Source organism: Papio anubis, chromosome 9, assembly GCF_008728515.1.
Source record: "Papio anubis isolate 15944 chromosome 9, Panubis1.0, whole genome shotgun sequence".
NCBI classification, from domain to species: Eukaryota; Metazoa; Chordata; class Mammalia; order Primates; family Cercopithecidae; genus Papio; species Papio anubis.
In genome coordinates this window covers 126035086-126054195 of record NC_044984.1, presented here as the reverse complement: position 1 = coordinate 126054195, position 19110 = coordinate 126035086, and the positions used below count along the sequence as shown (strand labels likewise).

At 50.1% G+C, this 19110-nt stretch overlaps 1 long non-coding RNA gene across 1 annotated transcript; it reads left to right on the top strand.

Moving 5' to 3' along the window:
• The first annotated feature begins 402 nt into the window (after positions 1–402).
• Positions 403–15151, top strand: LOC108581252. The gene is made up of 3 exons (XR_001893191.3): positions 403–9497; positions 10403–10555; positions 14679–15151. It is a non-coding gene; the product is annotated as an uncharacterized LOC108581252 (long non-coding RNA).
• Positions 15152–19110: the final 3959 nt, after the last annotated feature.

Below are 19110 nucleotides of genomic sequence, written 5' to 3'. Positions count from 1 at the left end.
TCATCTGTTCATCTTGGTGAGATTATGAAATAAGGACTCCTCGTGGTCAGGGGCCTCCCAGGGGGAAGTTGCTGGAGTGTGGGAGTGGAGCTGTAAGGGTCACAGAGATGAGTTGGGACACTGCCTTTCTGAAGTCTCAGCCCCTAATTATCTTAGGGGGTAGGTGGCTTCCTGATGGTGTGGAAACAGTCACTAGCATCTATCCATCATCCACCCATGTATTCACCCATCCACATGTCTGTACCTTCATCATCCATTCATTCACCCATCCACCCATCTACCCATTTACTTATTCGTCCACCCATTCACATACTCATCCATTTGTCATTCACACATCTATCTACTCATTCACCCATCCATCCATTTGTCATTCATCCATCACTCATCCACCCATCTACTCATTTACTTATTTATCTATTTCCTCTTCTATCCATTTATTTATCCATCCGTCCATCCGTCCATCCATCCATCCATCCATTCATCATCTATATGTCACTGACTCATCTGTCCCTTCATTCAAACAACATGAATCGAATGTCTGCTCAGTCTCAGGCACTGCTGGGCAGCTGGTTTTCTAAAAGACCATGAAGAGAGTGGTTGTGCTGCCAAAGGCCTTCATACTCCATCACAGGTAATCTTGGGCAAGGTCATAAGATGCCTTAACAAAGATACTGCCTAAGGGTGGGTGGCAGATGATGAAACCAGGGCAGCATCTATGTAACATTGATGGGGCCTCTGCAGAGCTTTCTCGCCTTCTTATCCAGCCATGCAACAAGCATTACTTAGCTTCACCTGCCCCTGTACTTGATTTAGTAACTGGCTTAAGAAACTTATTGTCTTTTGGGGAGTCGGTCACAGGAACAGGACTTTTGGAGTCAAATCAGAGAAATGCAAGTCAGAAATGCTAAGACAATGGGAACATTTACGGACTCAAGGAATCCAGGAAGGGTTGTTTTACACAAGTTATTCTCTGACTGCCCCTCTGCATCGATTCCGTGCCCTTCTCTGACCTCGCTGTGCCCAGCAGGCTGACCTCTATAAATGGCACCAGTGGGGCTCCCTGCCCTCTGGATTCTGTTGGATTTGGCTGATGAGAGTCAGCAGGAGAAGCCTGAGGGTGGGAGGAGACAGAAGTTGGAGCCTGCTTGACTGACGTTTGGCAGTGGAGGTTTTCCTTCAAATAAGATCTCCGATCCTGCCAGATAACTCCTCTCCCAGAGTTACAACCCTCCCTGCATTTCAGAAACAAAGCCCCACACCTGTGCCCTGGGGCTTACGGCGGATAACAGCTTCCCTGCGGTTCAGTTCATGGGGTGCAGCCTCCCCATCCCTACCTAGACCTCTGTAAATAGCCTCTGCTTTGAACTCTCTGCAGGGAGCCCTGTGGCTCTGCTCTCAGACTCAGGTTGTGCAGCCAAAGAGCAGGTCAGATGTGCAGGTGAGTGTCGGAGCAGCCGCGCTGGATGGTCCAGCCCCACCTCCTCTGTCTTCTAATGAGACTGGCTTAAGTTTTTGTCATGGTAGATCAGCCTTCTCCATAGGACAGAAAACATGTGGTCTCTTCCTCCTCTTGGCTTCATGTAGTTCCAGTTTGAAAACCCCAGAGAATGCTTCCAATAGACCTGCCTGTGGGGTCAAGTGACCACCAATAGACCAATCAGTGGTGGCTATGGGGGCGGAGTCATATATGAGCACAGTATATTCCTGGAGCCAGACGGCTGGATGGGAGGAACATCTCCCTTGAGAACAGAAGGTGCATTTCCACACATGGTGGGGGATGCTGGAATGACGAGAAGTGAAGCCTCTATGTGGATTCCATTACCTGTGGCCATCGTGATATGTCAACAAACCGACAGCACTTATCAAAATTTGAAAAACTGCCCATTCCGTTTCTAACCACAGTACTGAAAGGTGCCCCGAGCCCCAGATCTAAGAGGTGGAGGGGGTTTGTTTGAGGGCTTTCAGAGCCCCAGGCACTGCAGGTAAACCCAGGACAACCGCCCCCTGAGAGGGTGACCCAGCCTGGATCTGCCCTCAAAGATCAATAATCCTGAAGCCCTGCCCTTGTCCTCTGGGGCTCTGCACCCCACGCGCTGCTGGAGGACTCAGGCCATCAGTCTGGATTCCCCTGTTCCCCCCACCCCCACATGCACAGCAGTCGCAGGCTCCGCTCCCCACGAGGGACACGGGTCACTCACAGTGTCGGTAACTGAGAACCAAGACCGCCCACCCCACTCCTCGCCTTTGACACCCTCTGGCAGCTTTAAAGAGGTTGGAAGCTGCAGTTTCTCTCCGCACTTTGAATCTAGGGTGATTACTAGGTGGCCGGCACTCCTGAAATGTCTGACTGAGAGGTACCTGGGGTTTGCTTCTAGATCACTGCCATGGGGTTGGACCCGCGCGCGCGCGTGTGTGTGTGTGTGTGTGTGTCCGGGTCCTGTGGGAGCTATTTAAGGAGGCTGCTTTGCTGCTGATGGGGTTGGATGTGTGTGTGTGTGTGCGTGTGTGTGTGTGTGAGTGTGTGTGTGTCCGGGTCCTGCGGGAACTACTTAAGGAGGTTGCTTTGCTGCTGATGGACAGACTCAGATGTCCGTGTCTGAAAAGCATGGACTCACATGCTGAACGCTGAAGGGGGGACGCCTCGGTGCTGAGAGTCCTGGTTGCATCAGGGACTGCCTCTGGGTGTTTTATCCGACAGGCAGATGGACCATTGCTGCTGGAAACGGAAGGCAATGTGCAGGCCATTTCACAGGGAAAATATCCCATCAAAAACAAGAGGTTGGTTCCCCGCAGCGCCCCACTTCAACTTCTGTGAGCACAGAAGTGGGGGGGACTCACATTTAGATGCCTGAGGCTGGCTCATGAGTAGAGAGAAAGTCTGGTTAATGACCAGGGCGAGCTGAGGAATATCAGAGGCCTGAGTCTGGCTGAAGCTGGGAGCCTCGGGTACAGGTGACCCAGTCCAGGAAATAACTGAGGCTGAAGCTGATTAACGTCAGTTCAGGGACCCTGCGGGGTGATTTCGGGGAAGCTACTTGACCAACCTCGGGAGACGCAGCCCAATTACAGTAGAAGGGATGAACCTGACTAATGCCAGTGACTTAGGCTGTGTAAAGTCTGGAGAACCAGAGGGTTGGGTCAGGAAAGAGGGACAGGTGAGGATCATCCTAGAAATGCACACAGAGCCGGGAGACGAGCCTGCTGTAAATGTCCCTGGGACACAGCCTCAGCCCGGGTGAGAGCAAAGCTGGAGCTGCTGCCAACCCTCCTGCCCCCAAGTGGGGGCTCCTTCCCTCTGCTTGAGTTCATGCACTTCTCCCCACAGCACACACCTGACACCTCCACAAGTCCCAGGTGCTGGCTGCTGGTGGAGAGTTCTGAGGCCTCAGAGATGCGAGCTCTCGGGGTGGGGAGAGCAGCCCCTATTCAGCTGATGGAGGAAGGGAGGAGCAGAGCCCAGCCCAGGCGTGTTTGAGAACGATGGGGCAGTCACCAATGGGACAGCCTCCGTGGGCTGCTGGGGTGGGACTCGTAGAATGAGTGAGCAGGGGCCTTGGAACCCTAGGCCTGATTCATGGTGCTGGTGTGGCCATGAGCTCTGAGGGCCATAGATGACTGTTAGCTGGGCCTCTGATACCCCAGCCCCAGGGTGGTTCTGTGGGAGGGTTCCCCGGCTTCCTTCAGAGATGGCGGCAGTCACTAGCATTCATTCATTCATTCAATGCCCTGGCCAGTGGCCAGGCAGGGCCTCCATGGAAAGGTATGGAGAGAAAGACTGAACCTTTTTCTCCCAAACACCTCCATGTGTCCCACACAGAAAAGCTTGGAGAGGTCACATGATGCATTTCCCACCTAAGACCTGAAGAGTAGATCACGTGACCTACCATGGCGAGCGTCTACATCAGCGTGGCCTATGGCCAGATGGTAGAGACTCTGCTGTGGACATCACTATCATCCAAGGAACCACTCAACTAATATCCCTGAGCCCTGGCTGTCCAGCAGGGCCTGTGCTCAGGCACAGTCTCTTTGAGAAGCTTCCGGTCCAGCAGAAAGAGTCATGGAACTAGGACACCAGCATTCAAGCAACAGTGGATCCCTCATCCTGGGTCCCTGCAGCGCCAGGGACTGGAGGCACAGAGGGCAGGTGCTGGCGATGGAAGGAGGCCCTGCAGCACCCGTCTCCAGCCTCCCGGAGTCTCCTGCGGGCAGCGGCTCCCACTTTCTGAAGGTGCCCTCAGCCACACTTGGGCCTCCTCCTGGGAAGGAGGGTTCTGTGATGGACATGGGAGGCTCCTGTTCTGCTCCCTGAGGGCGGGACCTGGACACTGGAGAGGGAGAGACTCTGCAACCTCCATCCCTGACCGAGGAACCTGCAGGGAGAGAGATGGGCAGTCCTAGATGAGACCTGGAGTCCTCTGAGCAGGGCGCAGGCAGCTGTGCCACGCTGGCCTGGAGCACCAGAGCCAGGAGGCCAACTGACCTGGGAGGGCAGGCTCCTCGTGTGGCCGCCAGCTGGCCACGAACCTTCCCGAATGCGCTGCTGTGGTCACTTGCATTCCCTTCCTGAGGTCCGGGTCTGCAGACATGCGGGCCCTCGCAGAGCAGCTGCTGCAAGCGCTGGCATTCCTCATGGAGAGAAGGATTCCTTTGATTTCACCCTTCCTGTCTAAGGGGCTCCAGCGTGAAGCAGGGTCTACGGGAAAGCCTGCGCCGTGTTGAGAAGCTCAGGGTCACGTGGGTTATGTAACTCGGTGCTCTAACACTGGACCGCAGGGAACCCGTAAGGCACTCCGTGCCTTGTCACAGTGGCTGCAGAATCACCAGGTCACCCCAGGGCTCACTCCACCCCGGAACCCTGACTTCTGTGGCAGCAACAGCTGACATACGACCAGCCCATGCCCTGCAGATCCAAGGGGGAGGGGCCTTGTTTTGGTGTCTTCTAACACCCTAATCACTGCACAGAGCCTGGAAACCACCCCTGAGCTCTTCTGCCCCGGCTGGTGGTCCCTGAGCCCCTGTCTAGGCCTCTATGGAGCCCCACGCCCTGGATAACTCAGGTGGTCCAGTGCAAAGCCCCTCCATCCCAGACCCCAGCAGCTGCAGGCTCTGCCCCGTGAGGACCACAGAGCACCTCAGGGTTCACGTGAGACGACTTGCTGCTGCCACTTCCCTGACATCTTCCAACCCTTCCAGAGGAAAGACCAGACTCGCTGGCTGCAATTTCCCCCTCCCTGCACATCAGAGAGTGATGTATCAGGTGGGCGGCGTTGCTGAAACACAATTAGAGACAGACCTGGGCGTTTAGTTTCTGGATCATTGCCAGATTTGGGCACAGGTGCCTGTGTGTGTCTGGGCCTCCTGGCTCCCTTTCAGGGGCTGCCTTCCGAGCACAGACTCGGGTGTCCACCTGCAGACGCACTGACACAGGTTCAGAGAGCTGCAGAGAAACCCTCAGCACTGGAAACATGGTCATGCTCCTGCACTGTATCTTGGAAATAATTCTTTCATCTGACACTCGGGTGGACAATTATCCCCAGAAATGAAAGACAAGTTAGTGGCTATTGTGCAGGAAAATTGTGCACAAAAAGAGAGAGAAAGATTAGTCCTCACACAGCTGGTGGTATTGTCTTCTGTGCATACAGATATGGGGGGTGTTCATTTTTAATGTCTCAGCAAGACAAGAGTCAGAATGGCTGTGCATTCCAATTCTCCTTTCAGATGGCAATTTTCCCATGTGGAGTCTGGGCCTGGTGTGAACATGGAGCAGCGGTATTGCCCATGCCTGCTGACTGGAGCTCCACGGGCAGAGGGACGGAGCACCCTGCCTGCCCCAAGGTGAGCTGCCTGAGTGATATCAGAGACCAGGGAAGGAAGTAGTTGTTTGCGAGATTGCTGTGTTTGAATTCACATTGCAGAGGGAAGATAGTTGACACATGGATTTTTCTGAAATGCATTAAATGGCTTGTCCTCATGACAAATAATAAGAGCAATAACTGCTAAAGAGAGTCCAATAGCACAAAAGCAACTTAAAAATATAATTAGGCATTCATGGTGGGCTCTTCTGGCTGCTGTAGCATAAATGTTTTAAGAAGCAATTTCCACATCCTTCCCAAGTGGAGCTGGTTGTTTTCTTTTTCTTTTTAATTTTTAAATTTGTATTATCTAATTATTTCTAGGAAAACAAGTCACACGAACTTAAAATTCCAGCTTGTTTGAAATTCCCTCTTTTTCTCTCCCTAACCTTATGGGTGATCACCTGACCCAGCTGAGATTTACCTTGAGTTCTGCTTTGTTCATCTCTAATTATTTACAGTTAGAAATGGGAAGGACCCTCAAGGCTTTGAGACTTCCCCTGGGCACAGCCTTGGGACAGTGACTGCTGCCCGCAGTGTGCTTTCCTCCTCTTTTGTGCTGTGGTAATAGAGTTGCCAGGATTTAGCAGGACACATGAGCTCCCAGAATAAAGACTACAATTCCCAGCCTCCCTTGCAGCAAGGTGTGGTCAGATGACCCTGTTCTGGCCAATGGGATGAGAGAGGAAATGGTGTGTAGTACTTTCAGGTCATGCCCCTAAAGCCTGCCCTCTTCTTTCTCTCCACTTGCCCCTGAAGGATAGTGGATGCCTGAAGCCATCTTGGATCACAGCAGGGAAGGGGCAGCCAGGGCTGGTAGAGCAACCATATAGGAAAATTGGGGTCTTGACATCCTGGGGTCAACACAGGGCCCTGGACAATTTATGCCTGGAGTGTGGATAACAAGAAAATCCCCATTTCATTTAAGCCACTCTTATTTGGGGGTCTCTTTTTCCCACAGCTGAACCTTCCTGACCATGCACTTCCTCTCACGCATGGAGCCAAGGACTCCTCTCCCCTGTTGCTCAGCCGAGATTCCTACCTCCTCAGGGACATGGGGTTTTTGGGTCCTCAGTGGTGCGCATCCCTTAATTCATTCTAACCGTGTTCTGCTCACTTACTATGTGCCAGGTTTTGTGTTTCACAGTGGAGCTACAGCCATGGACAAATATCAAAAGTAAAAAGTTCCTCTTCAAAGTTTCCCTTCTTGTTAAAGAATAAATCATAAGTGTTAGAAATAATAGTTTCTTTTAAAGACTTTCTTCAAAGCCTTCTTATATTTTCTTAATAACTCTTTGTTAAGCCCTACCCTATGTAGCTGTTAGACATAAGGGAATAAGTACATTCTATGTCCTTGTACTTTAACCAAGATGTCTGTGCTAGACATGCTCACAGTCATGTCCCAGCTTACAGTCTATGCCCCTTCCCTATTTAGAAATATTATTACTTCTCTAAGTCTTTTCATAAGCAATTTCCTCTTTTCCTTTGTTCTTTATTGCCTTTACCTATTTAAGAAAGTTTTAAATTATTAACCAGTCGAATTTAGTTTAGATTGTGCAGTCTGGCTCCAGCCAATGGAGACAGGACACGCTAGCAGGGACAAGCTGCGTAAGGGATAAAAATTGCTTCCCTCCTTTGTTCAGGTGTGCTCTCACCATTGTTCCATCTGCGAGGAGCACCCTTTCCGCAGAAAGTAAAATTGCCTTGCTGAGAAAAACTTTTTTGTCTGAATGCTGATTTTTCCTTGTGGTACTGAGGAACAAGCATTCTATTTCTAAGTAAACATTTTACTTATAACAACAAGGCCCCTGGAGTCTGGAGCGGAGGTGTCTGCTGGCCTTCAGCAGCCTGCAACCTGTATTGGGAAGAGGGTGGGTAGCCCCCAGCGGGGGTGCTCATAGTGACTTCTGCACCCCCTCCCTGCCACTGTCTCTCAATTCCTGAACTCTACTCTTCTGCCCCTCCCTAGGACAGTACAGGAAGAACCTCCTCAACATCCAGACTGCTGCAGAGGATTTAGGATGGATCAACAGACTAGAAATGTCTCCCCATCAGAATGATGTAAAATACTGGAAAATTGCAAAATCTTACTTGCACAGGCAGGAGAGTTTCTCCTGAACCCCTGTTTCTACCCCAGGCTCAAATTAAATTGTTAAACAGACTTTTATATGTATGAGATGTTATTCCCAATTAAAAAACCTACATCAGATAACTCACAGTAAGACAAGTGAAAACATTCATCTGCTGTCCATCTTTGTGTCTTCAGTGAACCCAATATAAATAACAAGCTTCAGCACAGAAAGCGTTAGGCATTTATATTAGTTATCTCCAGGCGAAGACTTGGGAAATATGAAGCAAGCCACACTGGTGAGCCCAGATAGTGAATTGCTGCATCGTCTGTTCTTCTCCCCATATCACGTCACAATTAGCATTGAGTTTTTTTCACTCACATCATCACAATTATGTTTAAAATGGTGCACAGTGCAGAGTGGGCACTGGATGAATGGTTCTTGAATAGGTAAGTTTTCCCAGCTTGAGACACTGGCTCATGCTTCAGCTCTGATGCTGTGGAACCATGTGACTGGGGCAAACGATGCCACTTCTCTCAACCTTAGTATTTCTATTTATAAAATTAAAGGGGAAAATGTGAAGAATAAAATGATTCCAGGGTGTGGCAGAGTCTACTGGTTATACCTCAATGACCATTCCTTGCATCTTCCGTCGTCTAAAATATTTAGCTAGGTACATTACTATTTAGAACACAAACTACGTTCTCCAGTGTTCCGTTTAGCTATGTGTGGTGAAGCAACCAGTTTCTGACTGGTTGCTAATAGGTCATGAAGAAAAAACAGCACCCTTAACAAAAAGGGTTATGTGTGGTTTCCACTGAGGTTGTAAAATGCTATAAAAAACATCATTCCTATACTGACAACAAGCAAAACCTAAATAATCTACAAAATCATACTGGATTTCCTTAAAGCCATTAGAGAGCTGGGGTTTCATGGTGCCTCCAAGGAGAGATGGGGAGGGAGCAACTGGCTTAACTTGGGCAGGGAGTGGGGGCAACACAAGGCTTCTACAAATGCTGTTAGGAAGATTACTTCCAAAATGTTTAGCAAGTTTCTACAGCCTGTATATGTATGTTGTATCCAGTGAGTATAGAATCCTAGTAGGCACAGATACATGGGCAACCATTTTCAGAGGTTTCTCTGTGGAGCTTGCTGTATACTCAAAAGAAATATTGGAGCTAGGATGAGAGTGGAGAAAGCTCCCTTCTGTGGCACCAGCCTGGGTGTAGGGTACAGTTGTCACTGTAGAAAATGGATAGAGCCTTCCTAGATCTTTCTCTCCAATCTCACCCATGGAGCAAAAATCCGAAACAATTGAGGGCATTGGGGATGGGACAACAAATCATGCTGCCTCCAGGCCTCAGACAGAGACCCTGCCTCAGGCCGCAGACAGAGACCCACTGTGACTAGACAAAGGGAACAGAGAAACACCCTCCCGGGGGACAGCCAGAAATACCCAAGGCCCAGATGGTAAGAGATGCTTTCTGTTGAGGGAGGGCTGGAAACTCCCACACAAGAAACACCAAAACAAGAAAACAGAGCTTGGACGCGGCTGGAGGGGGAGCAGGAGCACTAGGTGAGCCTGTCCCTTGAGTCTCAGTGACACAGAGCCCACCTAATACTTGTGCTAACCCAGGACAGCAGAGAATGTCCCAGCCCTCGTCATGAAGTTAGCAGGCATCGACAAGTCAAAACAGAACCCATGGGAGAGGGGCAAGCTGGTATAGAGAGACCCTGTCTGAGGCACAGCCTCATAAATACAGCCTAAAGCAGAGCGTGAAGCAAGAACATTGAGAAAAATTCTCCATTGACTCAATCCCTACTGTAGACACAGGTAACACTAGCAGAATTTGAAGCTTTATGGTACACTGAGAGTAACCACAGAATAGAGACATTTAAACGCAGCTCACTGTCTAGAATCATTTACCTCCTATCCCAAATAAAGGCTTAAAGAAGAGACATATGCCCAATTCAGGTACAAGTACTGTTACCTCAATTTCTATTATCTATCCCATGTCTAACTTTTTTTTTTTTTTTTGAATGAGACAGTCTCACTCTGTCACCTGGACTGGACTGCAATGGCATGATCTCAGCTCACTGCAGCCTCTGCCTCCCGGGCTCAAACAAGTCTCCCACCTCAGTCTTCAAGTAACTGGGACCACAGGCACACACCACCATGCCCAGCTAGTTTTTTTGTGTTTTTGGTGGTGACAGAATTGTGCTGTGTTGCCCAGGCTGGTCTCAAACCCCTGAGCTCAACTAATCCACTTGTTTCAGCCTCCCAAAGTGCTGGGATTACAGGCATGAGCCACTGTGCCTGGTCCTCATGTCTAACTTCCAACCAAAGATTACAAAACACAAGAAAAGGCAAGGAAAAAAATCCAACGTCAAGAAACAACATGATAAACCCAGACTCAGATATCACACATGTTGAAACTGTAAGTCAGTGAATGTAAAATAATTTTGATTAATGTATTAAAGGTTTCAATGGAAAATATGAAGAATATGAATGAATATAGTAAATTTCAGCAGAGAGATGGAAATGACCACAGAAGATGAAATGCTCATGTGAGAGAAAAATCTCAGCAAAGGAGCTGTAGAATGCTTTCCCCAGACTGTCTGTTTGACACACAGGTAAGGAGACAAGAATAAGTAATCATGGAGATAGGTCAGTAGACCTGTCTCCATGGGAAACAGCTAAACCTGAAAGAGCAGGGACAAATTTTTAAATCTTCATTTCTCCAAGTAAGTTCTCAGCACACTCTAAAATGAGAGATGTTCTGTCCTATTTTGGACTGTGCTAGAGAGAATTGAGGATGTGATTTAAGGTAATTAGGGATGGACCAGGAAGGAAAGATCCCGTAGTGAAAAGTGGGAGTGTGCCTTTGATCTAAATGCTGGCTCTGCCACTTGCTAGCTGCAGGCATCGGGCCTGGTTTTCTTTGTCTGAAAAAGGAAAAAGATCATAGTATAAATCTTACTGGGATGTTGTGAGAATTAAAAGACAGATCACAATTGTCCCTAATACAGTTTTTGGCACATAGTAGATGCCCAAGACATGGTGGCTATTCTTTTTCAGCAGGGATTTCTCCTGTCTGTCTCCTTTTGTTTCAAATTTGACAAAACTTTGTAAATAACCAGGAGCCACAATCGAAATATTCTAGAGAATAGAAACAGAAGAGACAGAGGTCTCCTGAGGTAAGAAAGAAATATGGAAAGCCAACGAAATGTTTAGAATTATAATAATCACAATAATGACAGTTATCATTTACTGAGTACTTGCTGTGTTCCAGCCAGGCTTGGTGCTAACCTCTGTATATTTAGTAACTCGTCCGTCGGCTCTATGTGACATGTCCTATAATCATTCCTAGAGGAGGAAACTGACCTTAACAGAGATGAAAAGACTTTTTTTTTTGAGATGGATTCTCTGTCATCCAGGCTGGAGTACAGTGGCATGATCTCGGCTCACTGCAACCTCCGCCTCCTGGGTTCATGCCATTCTCCTGCTTCAGCCTCCTGAATAGCTGGGATTATAGGCACCTGCCACCACGCTGGGCTAATTTCCGTATTTTTACTACAGACGAGATTTCACCATGTTGGCTGGGCTGGTCTTGAACTCCTGACCTCAGGTGATCAGCCCAGCTCAGCCTCCCAAAGTGCTGGGATTATAGGCATGAAACTCTGTGCCTGATGAAAAGATTTTATCAAGGCCACACATCCAGGGAAAGGAGAGCCAGGGCTCCACCACTGCTGCCTGACCAGGCTCTGCCCAGCTACCCACGAAGTGATAACCTCTCCTAGGGAAACGCAAGTTGACTTAAAGAGCCATCCAGGGAGGCTGAGGCGGAAGTGCACAAGCAGCAGGGTGGAGCTACAGTAGGTGCAGGGCTCTCAGGACCCACAGTGGGGCTGAAACAGAAGAGAAGAGAGACAAAGTGTCCTCCACTATTGACAATGATAAGGAACACTTCAAGAACATGTCTTTCTATGACAGCCTTCCTTGAAAGAAGAAATTCCTGTCTGGAAAACATAATAAAAAGAGGATTAAAGGTAAGTTGAGGGAAATGTTGCATCTTGATGTTTACCGATAAACAAGTTTTCGTGGGGCTGACACAGCAGCAAGGTCCAGGATTATACACCCAGACAGTTTATGAGCGCCTCTTTCCATCCAGAATCCTCAAAAGTGTATAATTCAAATTCAGTGACTTAACGGATGGTGAATAAATACAGACCTAGAACTCAGAGCCCAGTGGAAGCCTGCTAAGAACTAGAGAGATGCAGATGAAATTGTTTTGCTTTTCATCAGCTCCCATTGTGACTTGTTTCTTTTTCAGACAGAGTCTCACTCTGTCACCCAGACTGGAGTGCAGTGGCACAATCTCAACTCACTGCAGCCTCCACCTCCTGGGCTCAAGCAATTCTCCAGCCTCAGCCTCCCAAGTAGCTGGGATTTACAGGCATGCGCCCTGCACCCAGCTAATTTTTGTATTTTTAGTAGAGACAGGGTCTCACCATGTTGCCCAGGTTGGTCTTGAACTCCTGACCTCAGGTGATCCAACCGCCTCAACATCTCAAAGTGCTGGGATTACAGGTGTGAGCCACCGTGCCCAGCCTCCCATTGTGACTTCCCACGTACGGGTCCTACACCTGACGTGCTGGGCGAGGATTACTCCCTGAGGAAAACAGGTCTTCTGCTTGGGTGCGAGCCCTGGGACACTTCAGGGCCCTATGACCCCACAGCCTCCCAGGAGAGGAGCTGAGCTGGGGGCTGGTGGTGTCAGCAAAAACAAACATATTGTTCTCATGGGAAGCTTTGGTGGATCAAACGCGATCATCAGACCCATCTCCAAAATCATCCTTGAGGCTCACGTCTTCTTGCTGCTTTTCCACTGGAATTCAAACTTTTAAAGCACAGGAATAAATTGTGGACAGAGAATTCCTTTTTTATAAGTCCTGAGAGCATAGCAAGGCACATCTTCTGGAGATGTAACAGTGCACAGCCGCAGCAGCTCTAGGGGCCAAGATCCCTCAGACCCTGCAGCAAAGGGCACTGTGCTCTGCCTGGATTCCCTGGGCACCTGGGTGAGCCCCCCCTTGGTCTCCCCCCCGAGTGGGCCTCACACCCCATCCCTGTCCAGGCACAGACTGTGTGTGAGGGACGCCCGGACATCCTGGCCGGCATCAGTGTCAGGGACAGTCCTGGTGGTCCTCAGTGAGGAGCCCAGAGGGGCAGAAGGTGGTGAGAGAGAAGAAGAGCAGCAGGATGGGGTGGCGGGGATGGGTGAATTCTCAGGTCTGCCATTGACACAGCCACGCATCATGGGCCTTGGATGCCTCCGTCCATTCTCAGGTCTGCCACTGACACAGCCACGCATCACGGGCCTTGGATGCCTCCGTCCATGCTGCCATTTCCACTGGCCTTTCCCACAGGAGAGCCTGGGAGCCTGTGTGACTGTGAGAAGGGGTTGTGTCTGGTGGGTGAACTCCGAGCACGCTGGGGAAGCTGCACCCTTGTCTTCTTTCACCTGCAGCCAGGACATTTTCTGAGGCCTCTGAGGCTGCTGGCCAGGCCCGGAGGTTTCTGCAGAGCAGGGCAGAGAGTGTCTGGCTCAGGTGAGAAAGGGGCTGTCAGGCAGGGGGCCAGCAGCCCTGAGTCTGGAGATGAGGATTCAGGAGCCCACCTGTGGCTCAGCTCAGAGCTGAGAGGAGAAACAGAGGAGGAACAGTGGCCTCCTCCAACCCAGCTCATGCAGAAATGCATTGGAATGTCAGGAAATTGTGTGTATTTAATTTACTTTACCTGTTTCCTAGAGAGCCCAACGTAGTGACTCAGGTGCTTGTTTACATTGGCTGATTGCCCGGACTTTGGAAATGCAATTATCCCCCACCACCCCCTCAGCCACTTTCTCCAGGGGACTAGGAGGGACTGAGTGGTGCAGCCTCTGTGAAATGCTTGGGCCAGGAGAAAGCAATTCCAAAGGGGCTGTGAGAGCTGAGCAGGGAAGGTGTGGCTGGGCAGAGCCCATCAGGGCTTGTTACTGGAAATAGAGGGAACAAATGCCAGGCAGACAAAATGACACAGGACCGGTGACCACAGGCCTCTGTGGCTTCAGCAAATGTAGCTGCTTCCATTTGGCGGCAGACAGAGGCTGAACGCATGTCTGTGACCAGAAATGAACCTGCCCCTTGGTGTCCATGACAACAGCCCCTCAAAAGCATCTCTGAACTAATCCTACCTGGCCCAGGCGTGGCTGTGGTGAGACATGTGTGACATGAGGGTGCCCCACACTGGGACAGTCCCTTTGTTAAATCACAGAAGATGAATTAAGACAACAACATGCCTGGAGCTGCCCTGGGGACACGGAGGAATTAAGGATGAAAGTCGCCAGAGCCAGGTTGGAGAAATTAATTTCAGTTTGTGTGACCACACGGTCAGGAGGTCTCATTAAAGCTGAATGGAAATTAAATCCTGACATTCCAGGAGGGCAGTAAAGCACCTAATGAGAAAGAGGAGACACACACAGCCATGCGGCACTAACAGGAGCTGCAGGTAACCAGCTGCAGGGCAGTGTGGCCTGGGTCCTAGACCAGTGGACAGCTCTGCCAGGCAGCTCCTCCTGGCTGACTAAAGTCCCAGCCTTGCCCAGTCTGTGCCACCTGTCCTGACTCATGTCTCACTGCTTAACAAACCATCCAAAAAATGCTGTCACTTCAAACAAAATCAATAATCCATTATTTCTCACAATTCTTTGATCAGGATCTCTGGCAGGGCCCAGCTGGGTGGCTCTTCTGCCGTGGAGTTGCCTGGGTTCACTTCCTCACTTGCATCCTGCTGGGGACTGGGCTGAGCTGGAAGGTTCTGGAAGGATTTTATGCACCTGCCAGCATTGTTTTCAGGATGATTAAAAACAGCCCGTCTAATCCATCATCAAGACCTCAGCAGTTACCATGGAGACCACTTTATTACCATAAAGGGAAGCATCTGTCAAACCAGCGAAGGCTGTCAGGCGTTGACTTCTTCTCCGTCTGAGAGATGGCTCTGATCCTCAGGGCTGGGCTGTCTCTTCATGAAGTGGGAGCGGCCGCACCTCAGTGATGGATCAGGATCACCCCACACCTGAACCTGAGGCTTTAATTAAACTTCTCAAATCTCCACCCTGCGCCACCCTCTGCCCTTCACTGTCCTTGGGCTCAGCTGGGACGAAGGGAGATTTGAGACACTGAAAAACACAGTGTTTGATTTGCTAATTCCCAAGAAAAGGGAGTCGAGAGAAATTTATGTTCAGGGCTTTAGGAAATGTGGGTGTTGGCTCCGTCCTAATGCCTGAAACTCACTGTGCCCCTGAGGGAGCAGCAGGTTTCCTCCTGCGAATGACTGAGATCCCTCAACTAAACTCCACCCGGGAAACCTGTGTCCACGTGAGGCAGGCGAGAGAACAACAGCTCAGAGACCCAGCAGAAGCCCCTGCTGACCTTGGGGTGTCCTCTAGCACCGGACAGAGACACACCAGGAGGACCACGTGGCACTGCCAGCCCAGACTTAAAACATGGAACTAATCCCCAATAGGCAAAAAGTGGGAGATTTCCATGAATTCATCTGTTCACACATCATTTATCCCCCCCTCACTCTGAGGTGGACACTGCCGTGGGTGCTGGGGAAAGATACTCGGGAACAAAGACCCTACCCGTGTGCAGACCCCCTTCGTGGGCCCATGTTCAAGCCAGATCCCTGACTGGATCCAACAGCCTGGGCAGCTGGCACGGGGCTCTCCTTGCTGGAGCATCTGTGGGTGGAGCTGCTGCTTCCCTTCAGGTGGGGACTGCACCCTCTTGGCGCCACCGTCCCCACCACGCCCTGTCGCTCCCACGCTGGGGGTGATGCCACTTGCTGTTTGTCACCACATTGGGTGACGCTTCCTCAGAATGGACCAACAGAGAAAGGGAAGGTTTTTTTTTTTTTTTTTCTGTCTTGTTTTGTTTTATGTTTATCAAAAATAGGAAAACAGAAGATAGACCATAAGTGTTTCCAGAACCCCTGGACAAACATTTCCGCACAGTTGTGGAAAATTCACGATTGAAAGTCGAAACTCCGAGAGCAGGTTGGCCTGGGCTCTCCCTCAGCCTCCTCGTCCTGGCTGGAGGATCGAGCAGCTTCCTGTGTCTCAGACCCTCAGGTTCCTCGTCTGTGAGTGGCGATGAGACCAGCACCTGCCACTTCTGGCTCTTTTTTAAAATCTATTTTAATAGAGATGGGGCCTCACTCTGTTGCCCAGGCTGGTCTCACACTCCTGGGCTCAAGCGATCCACCCACCTCGGCCTCCCAAAGTGCTGGGATTACAGGGGTGAGTCACTGCATCCGGCCCCTTTTCTGGCTCTTACGAGGGTTGAGGGAGCCCGTACACCTGAAGAACATAGATTGTTAAGTTTTCTCCTCCTCATTATCATTTTAACATGCAAATAAAACCCCATCCTGGCCCCTGGTGGTGGTTGATTTTTCAACCCCTGTGGGTGGGCTTTGGGCTCAGTGCTTTGGGCAGACGAAGCCTTAGCTAGTTGTGAATAACATCATTTTGTCTTCATTTCACATTCAAGCCACCTTCTGTTTATGGTAAGTGAGAATGATTTTCTGCTTATGGTGGTGAAATATGTTTCCTCTTTAGAGGAATTTAGTGAAGTGAAAGTGAGATGATTTAAAGAAAACAATGGCATAAGTAATGTGTATGGAACATGAAAGGTGGGAAGTGAAGACTGGAGTTTGGGAAGCCAAGAACGAGTCCAATTTCCTCATTTTACAAGTGAGGAAACTGAGGCCTGGGGAAGGGACAGGACTCACCCAGGGCCACAGTACGAGGCTAAGGCAGAGGCAAGACCAGAATCCAGGTTGCTCTCCCCAGACTCAGTGTGTGGCTGGCCACTACTGATGGCTCACCCACCAGGGACAGCAGGAGGAGGAAGTGAGGAGGAGGAGTTGGGGTGGAGGAGCAAGAGGAAGAGGAGGAGGGTGAGGAGGAGGAGAAAGGAGGAGGAGGAAGAGGAGGAGGGTGAGGAGAAGGAGGAAGAAGAGGAGGAGGAAGAGCAATAGGAAGAGGAGGAGAAGGAGGACGAGGGGAGGAGGAGAAGCTGTGTGACATCTGTGGATAATGAGGCCCCGGAATGGCCTCGTCCTCTGGGGAAGGCCCATGGGATCCTCTCGGGGCCCATTTGTCTCTGCTGGGCCCATGAAGGGGGGTCTGCACGTGGGCTGGCTCTTCGTTTCCCCAGTGGCTCTCACACAACAATGGCAGGTTTCAGTAGCTGCGTCAGAGCCTGCGTGCCCTGAAAACACGTTTGCAGGTCTCACAGGCTCTGGGTCTTGACGGAAGATGTTTGCTGGCCCAGCTCTTCCCTGTGGGGCCCTAGCATCACCTGTGTCCTTGCTCCCCCATCCTGAACAGTGACTGCTGGGCAAAGGCCACACCAGAGCCGGCTTTTCCCCATCACAGATCAGCTGACGGGGCTTCTGTGGGCCTACTTCCGGCTCCCTGTTTCATCCCAGGGGTCTGTTTGTCTGTTCTTGCACTGACACCACGCTGTGGTGATTACTGTCGTTTTAAGGTAAGACTTGAAGTCAGGTATGTGGGTTCTCCAACTCTGTTCTTCCTCATGGCGTTGGCTGTTCAAGGACTTTTGCCTTTCCATAAAACGTTAGACTTGGTTGACATAATCTGCAGAATGCCTTCCTGAGATTGGCTGGGATTGCAGTGAATCACTGCTTGGTTTTAATATCCAAAATTCACAGAATGTGCAGATGTCTCCTTGAAAAAATGGCTGATTACATAAGAATGAATCCAACGCCCACTAACAAATCTTAATATACATGTGAAAACACGATATCCAGGAACAAATCAAGTGACTTCCAAATACACTTGTGGTGATCACGTAGACCTGTGTTGAAAAGTGCACCAGATGTCAGCAGGGACGGAGGGTTGCTCACCCACACTGATGCGAGCTGCTGAGCAGGGGGCTCCATCCGCACACAGGTGGTGGTCAGCTGACAACTGTGTTGATCGTTTATTTGCCGATCACGAAGGGACCCTGTCAGTATTATGCACCCTGACATGATAGTTGGACCTTCCTATGTAAGCATTTTACTGTCTTTTAACTGTTTTAGGGGATTGATCAGAAATTTTAGGACGAAGCATCGTAATTTTTTCCATTTAAAATGAAAATATGTCCTTGGTTGGTGGTTTCATGAAGCGATTCTGACTTTTTGCAACAGGATCCTGGTGATAAGAGAAAGCTCCCTGTCGTCTCACCGGTTCTGATGGGTCAGACCTGGACTCGAGGAATGGAGGGGCGGGGTTCGTTCCTCCAAAACCACAGGAACTGAGGCGTCAGGGGGGTCCGACTGATTACCCAAAAGAACACTGGGGTTGATTTAGCAACAGAATGGGAAATGGATACTGAAAAGCAAAATAACAGCTTTTAGAAAAAAATTCTCTATCCAAGAGCTAAATATGTGACACATCAATGTGTTCAATGTACTTAAATAGTGGGTTATACATAAGACATCTGTGCACAGAAAGGAAGGCAGGAGAGGTCTGAGCACCTCCCGCCACCTCTCCCCTCCCAGCTCAGGAGAGCTGCCGATGGCTGCAGCCAGCCTGGCCCCCCAACTCCCGCCCTCACCTGCCCCTCAGTGATAAGAGGCCCCAGGCTTTCTCCCTCTCCAACTGTTTCCTCTCCTCTAGCTGCCTCTCTCCAGCCCACAAACACGCCCGGGGCACATTAGTGTTGAAAAGAGCTGTCCTCACCCCTAACACATCCGGTGTTTCTCTGCTGTCCTCACCCCTAAGCTACAGGCTACACCTTGTTTTCCACCCACAGAGACTCTTCTAGGGAAAGTAGTGCACAGGATAAGCTTTTAACAGATTATCTGAAGTGTTTTTGTAGGAGTGTTTCCTGTGACCATGTGGCCCGCCCATCCAGAGTGATCCGTGTCCTGGGGCTCAGGGCAGACACAGAGGGGTCCTCCCTGCCCGCAGTCCCCCCTCCTCCTGATGGAGCAGGCCCATTTGCTGGGAGCACTCCCCACAGGGTCATACTTACAGGAAGAATCCTTCCTGCTTATCTGAAATTCAAACCTGCCTGCCACCCTGGACATTTATTTGCTGGAGGGATCAGTTGGGTTTCCAGGGGCACTTTGCTCC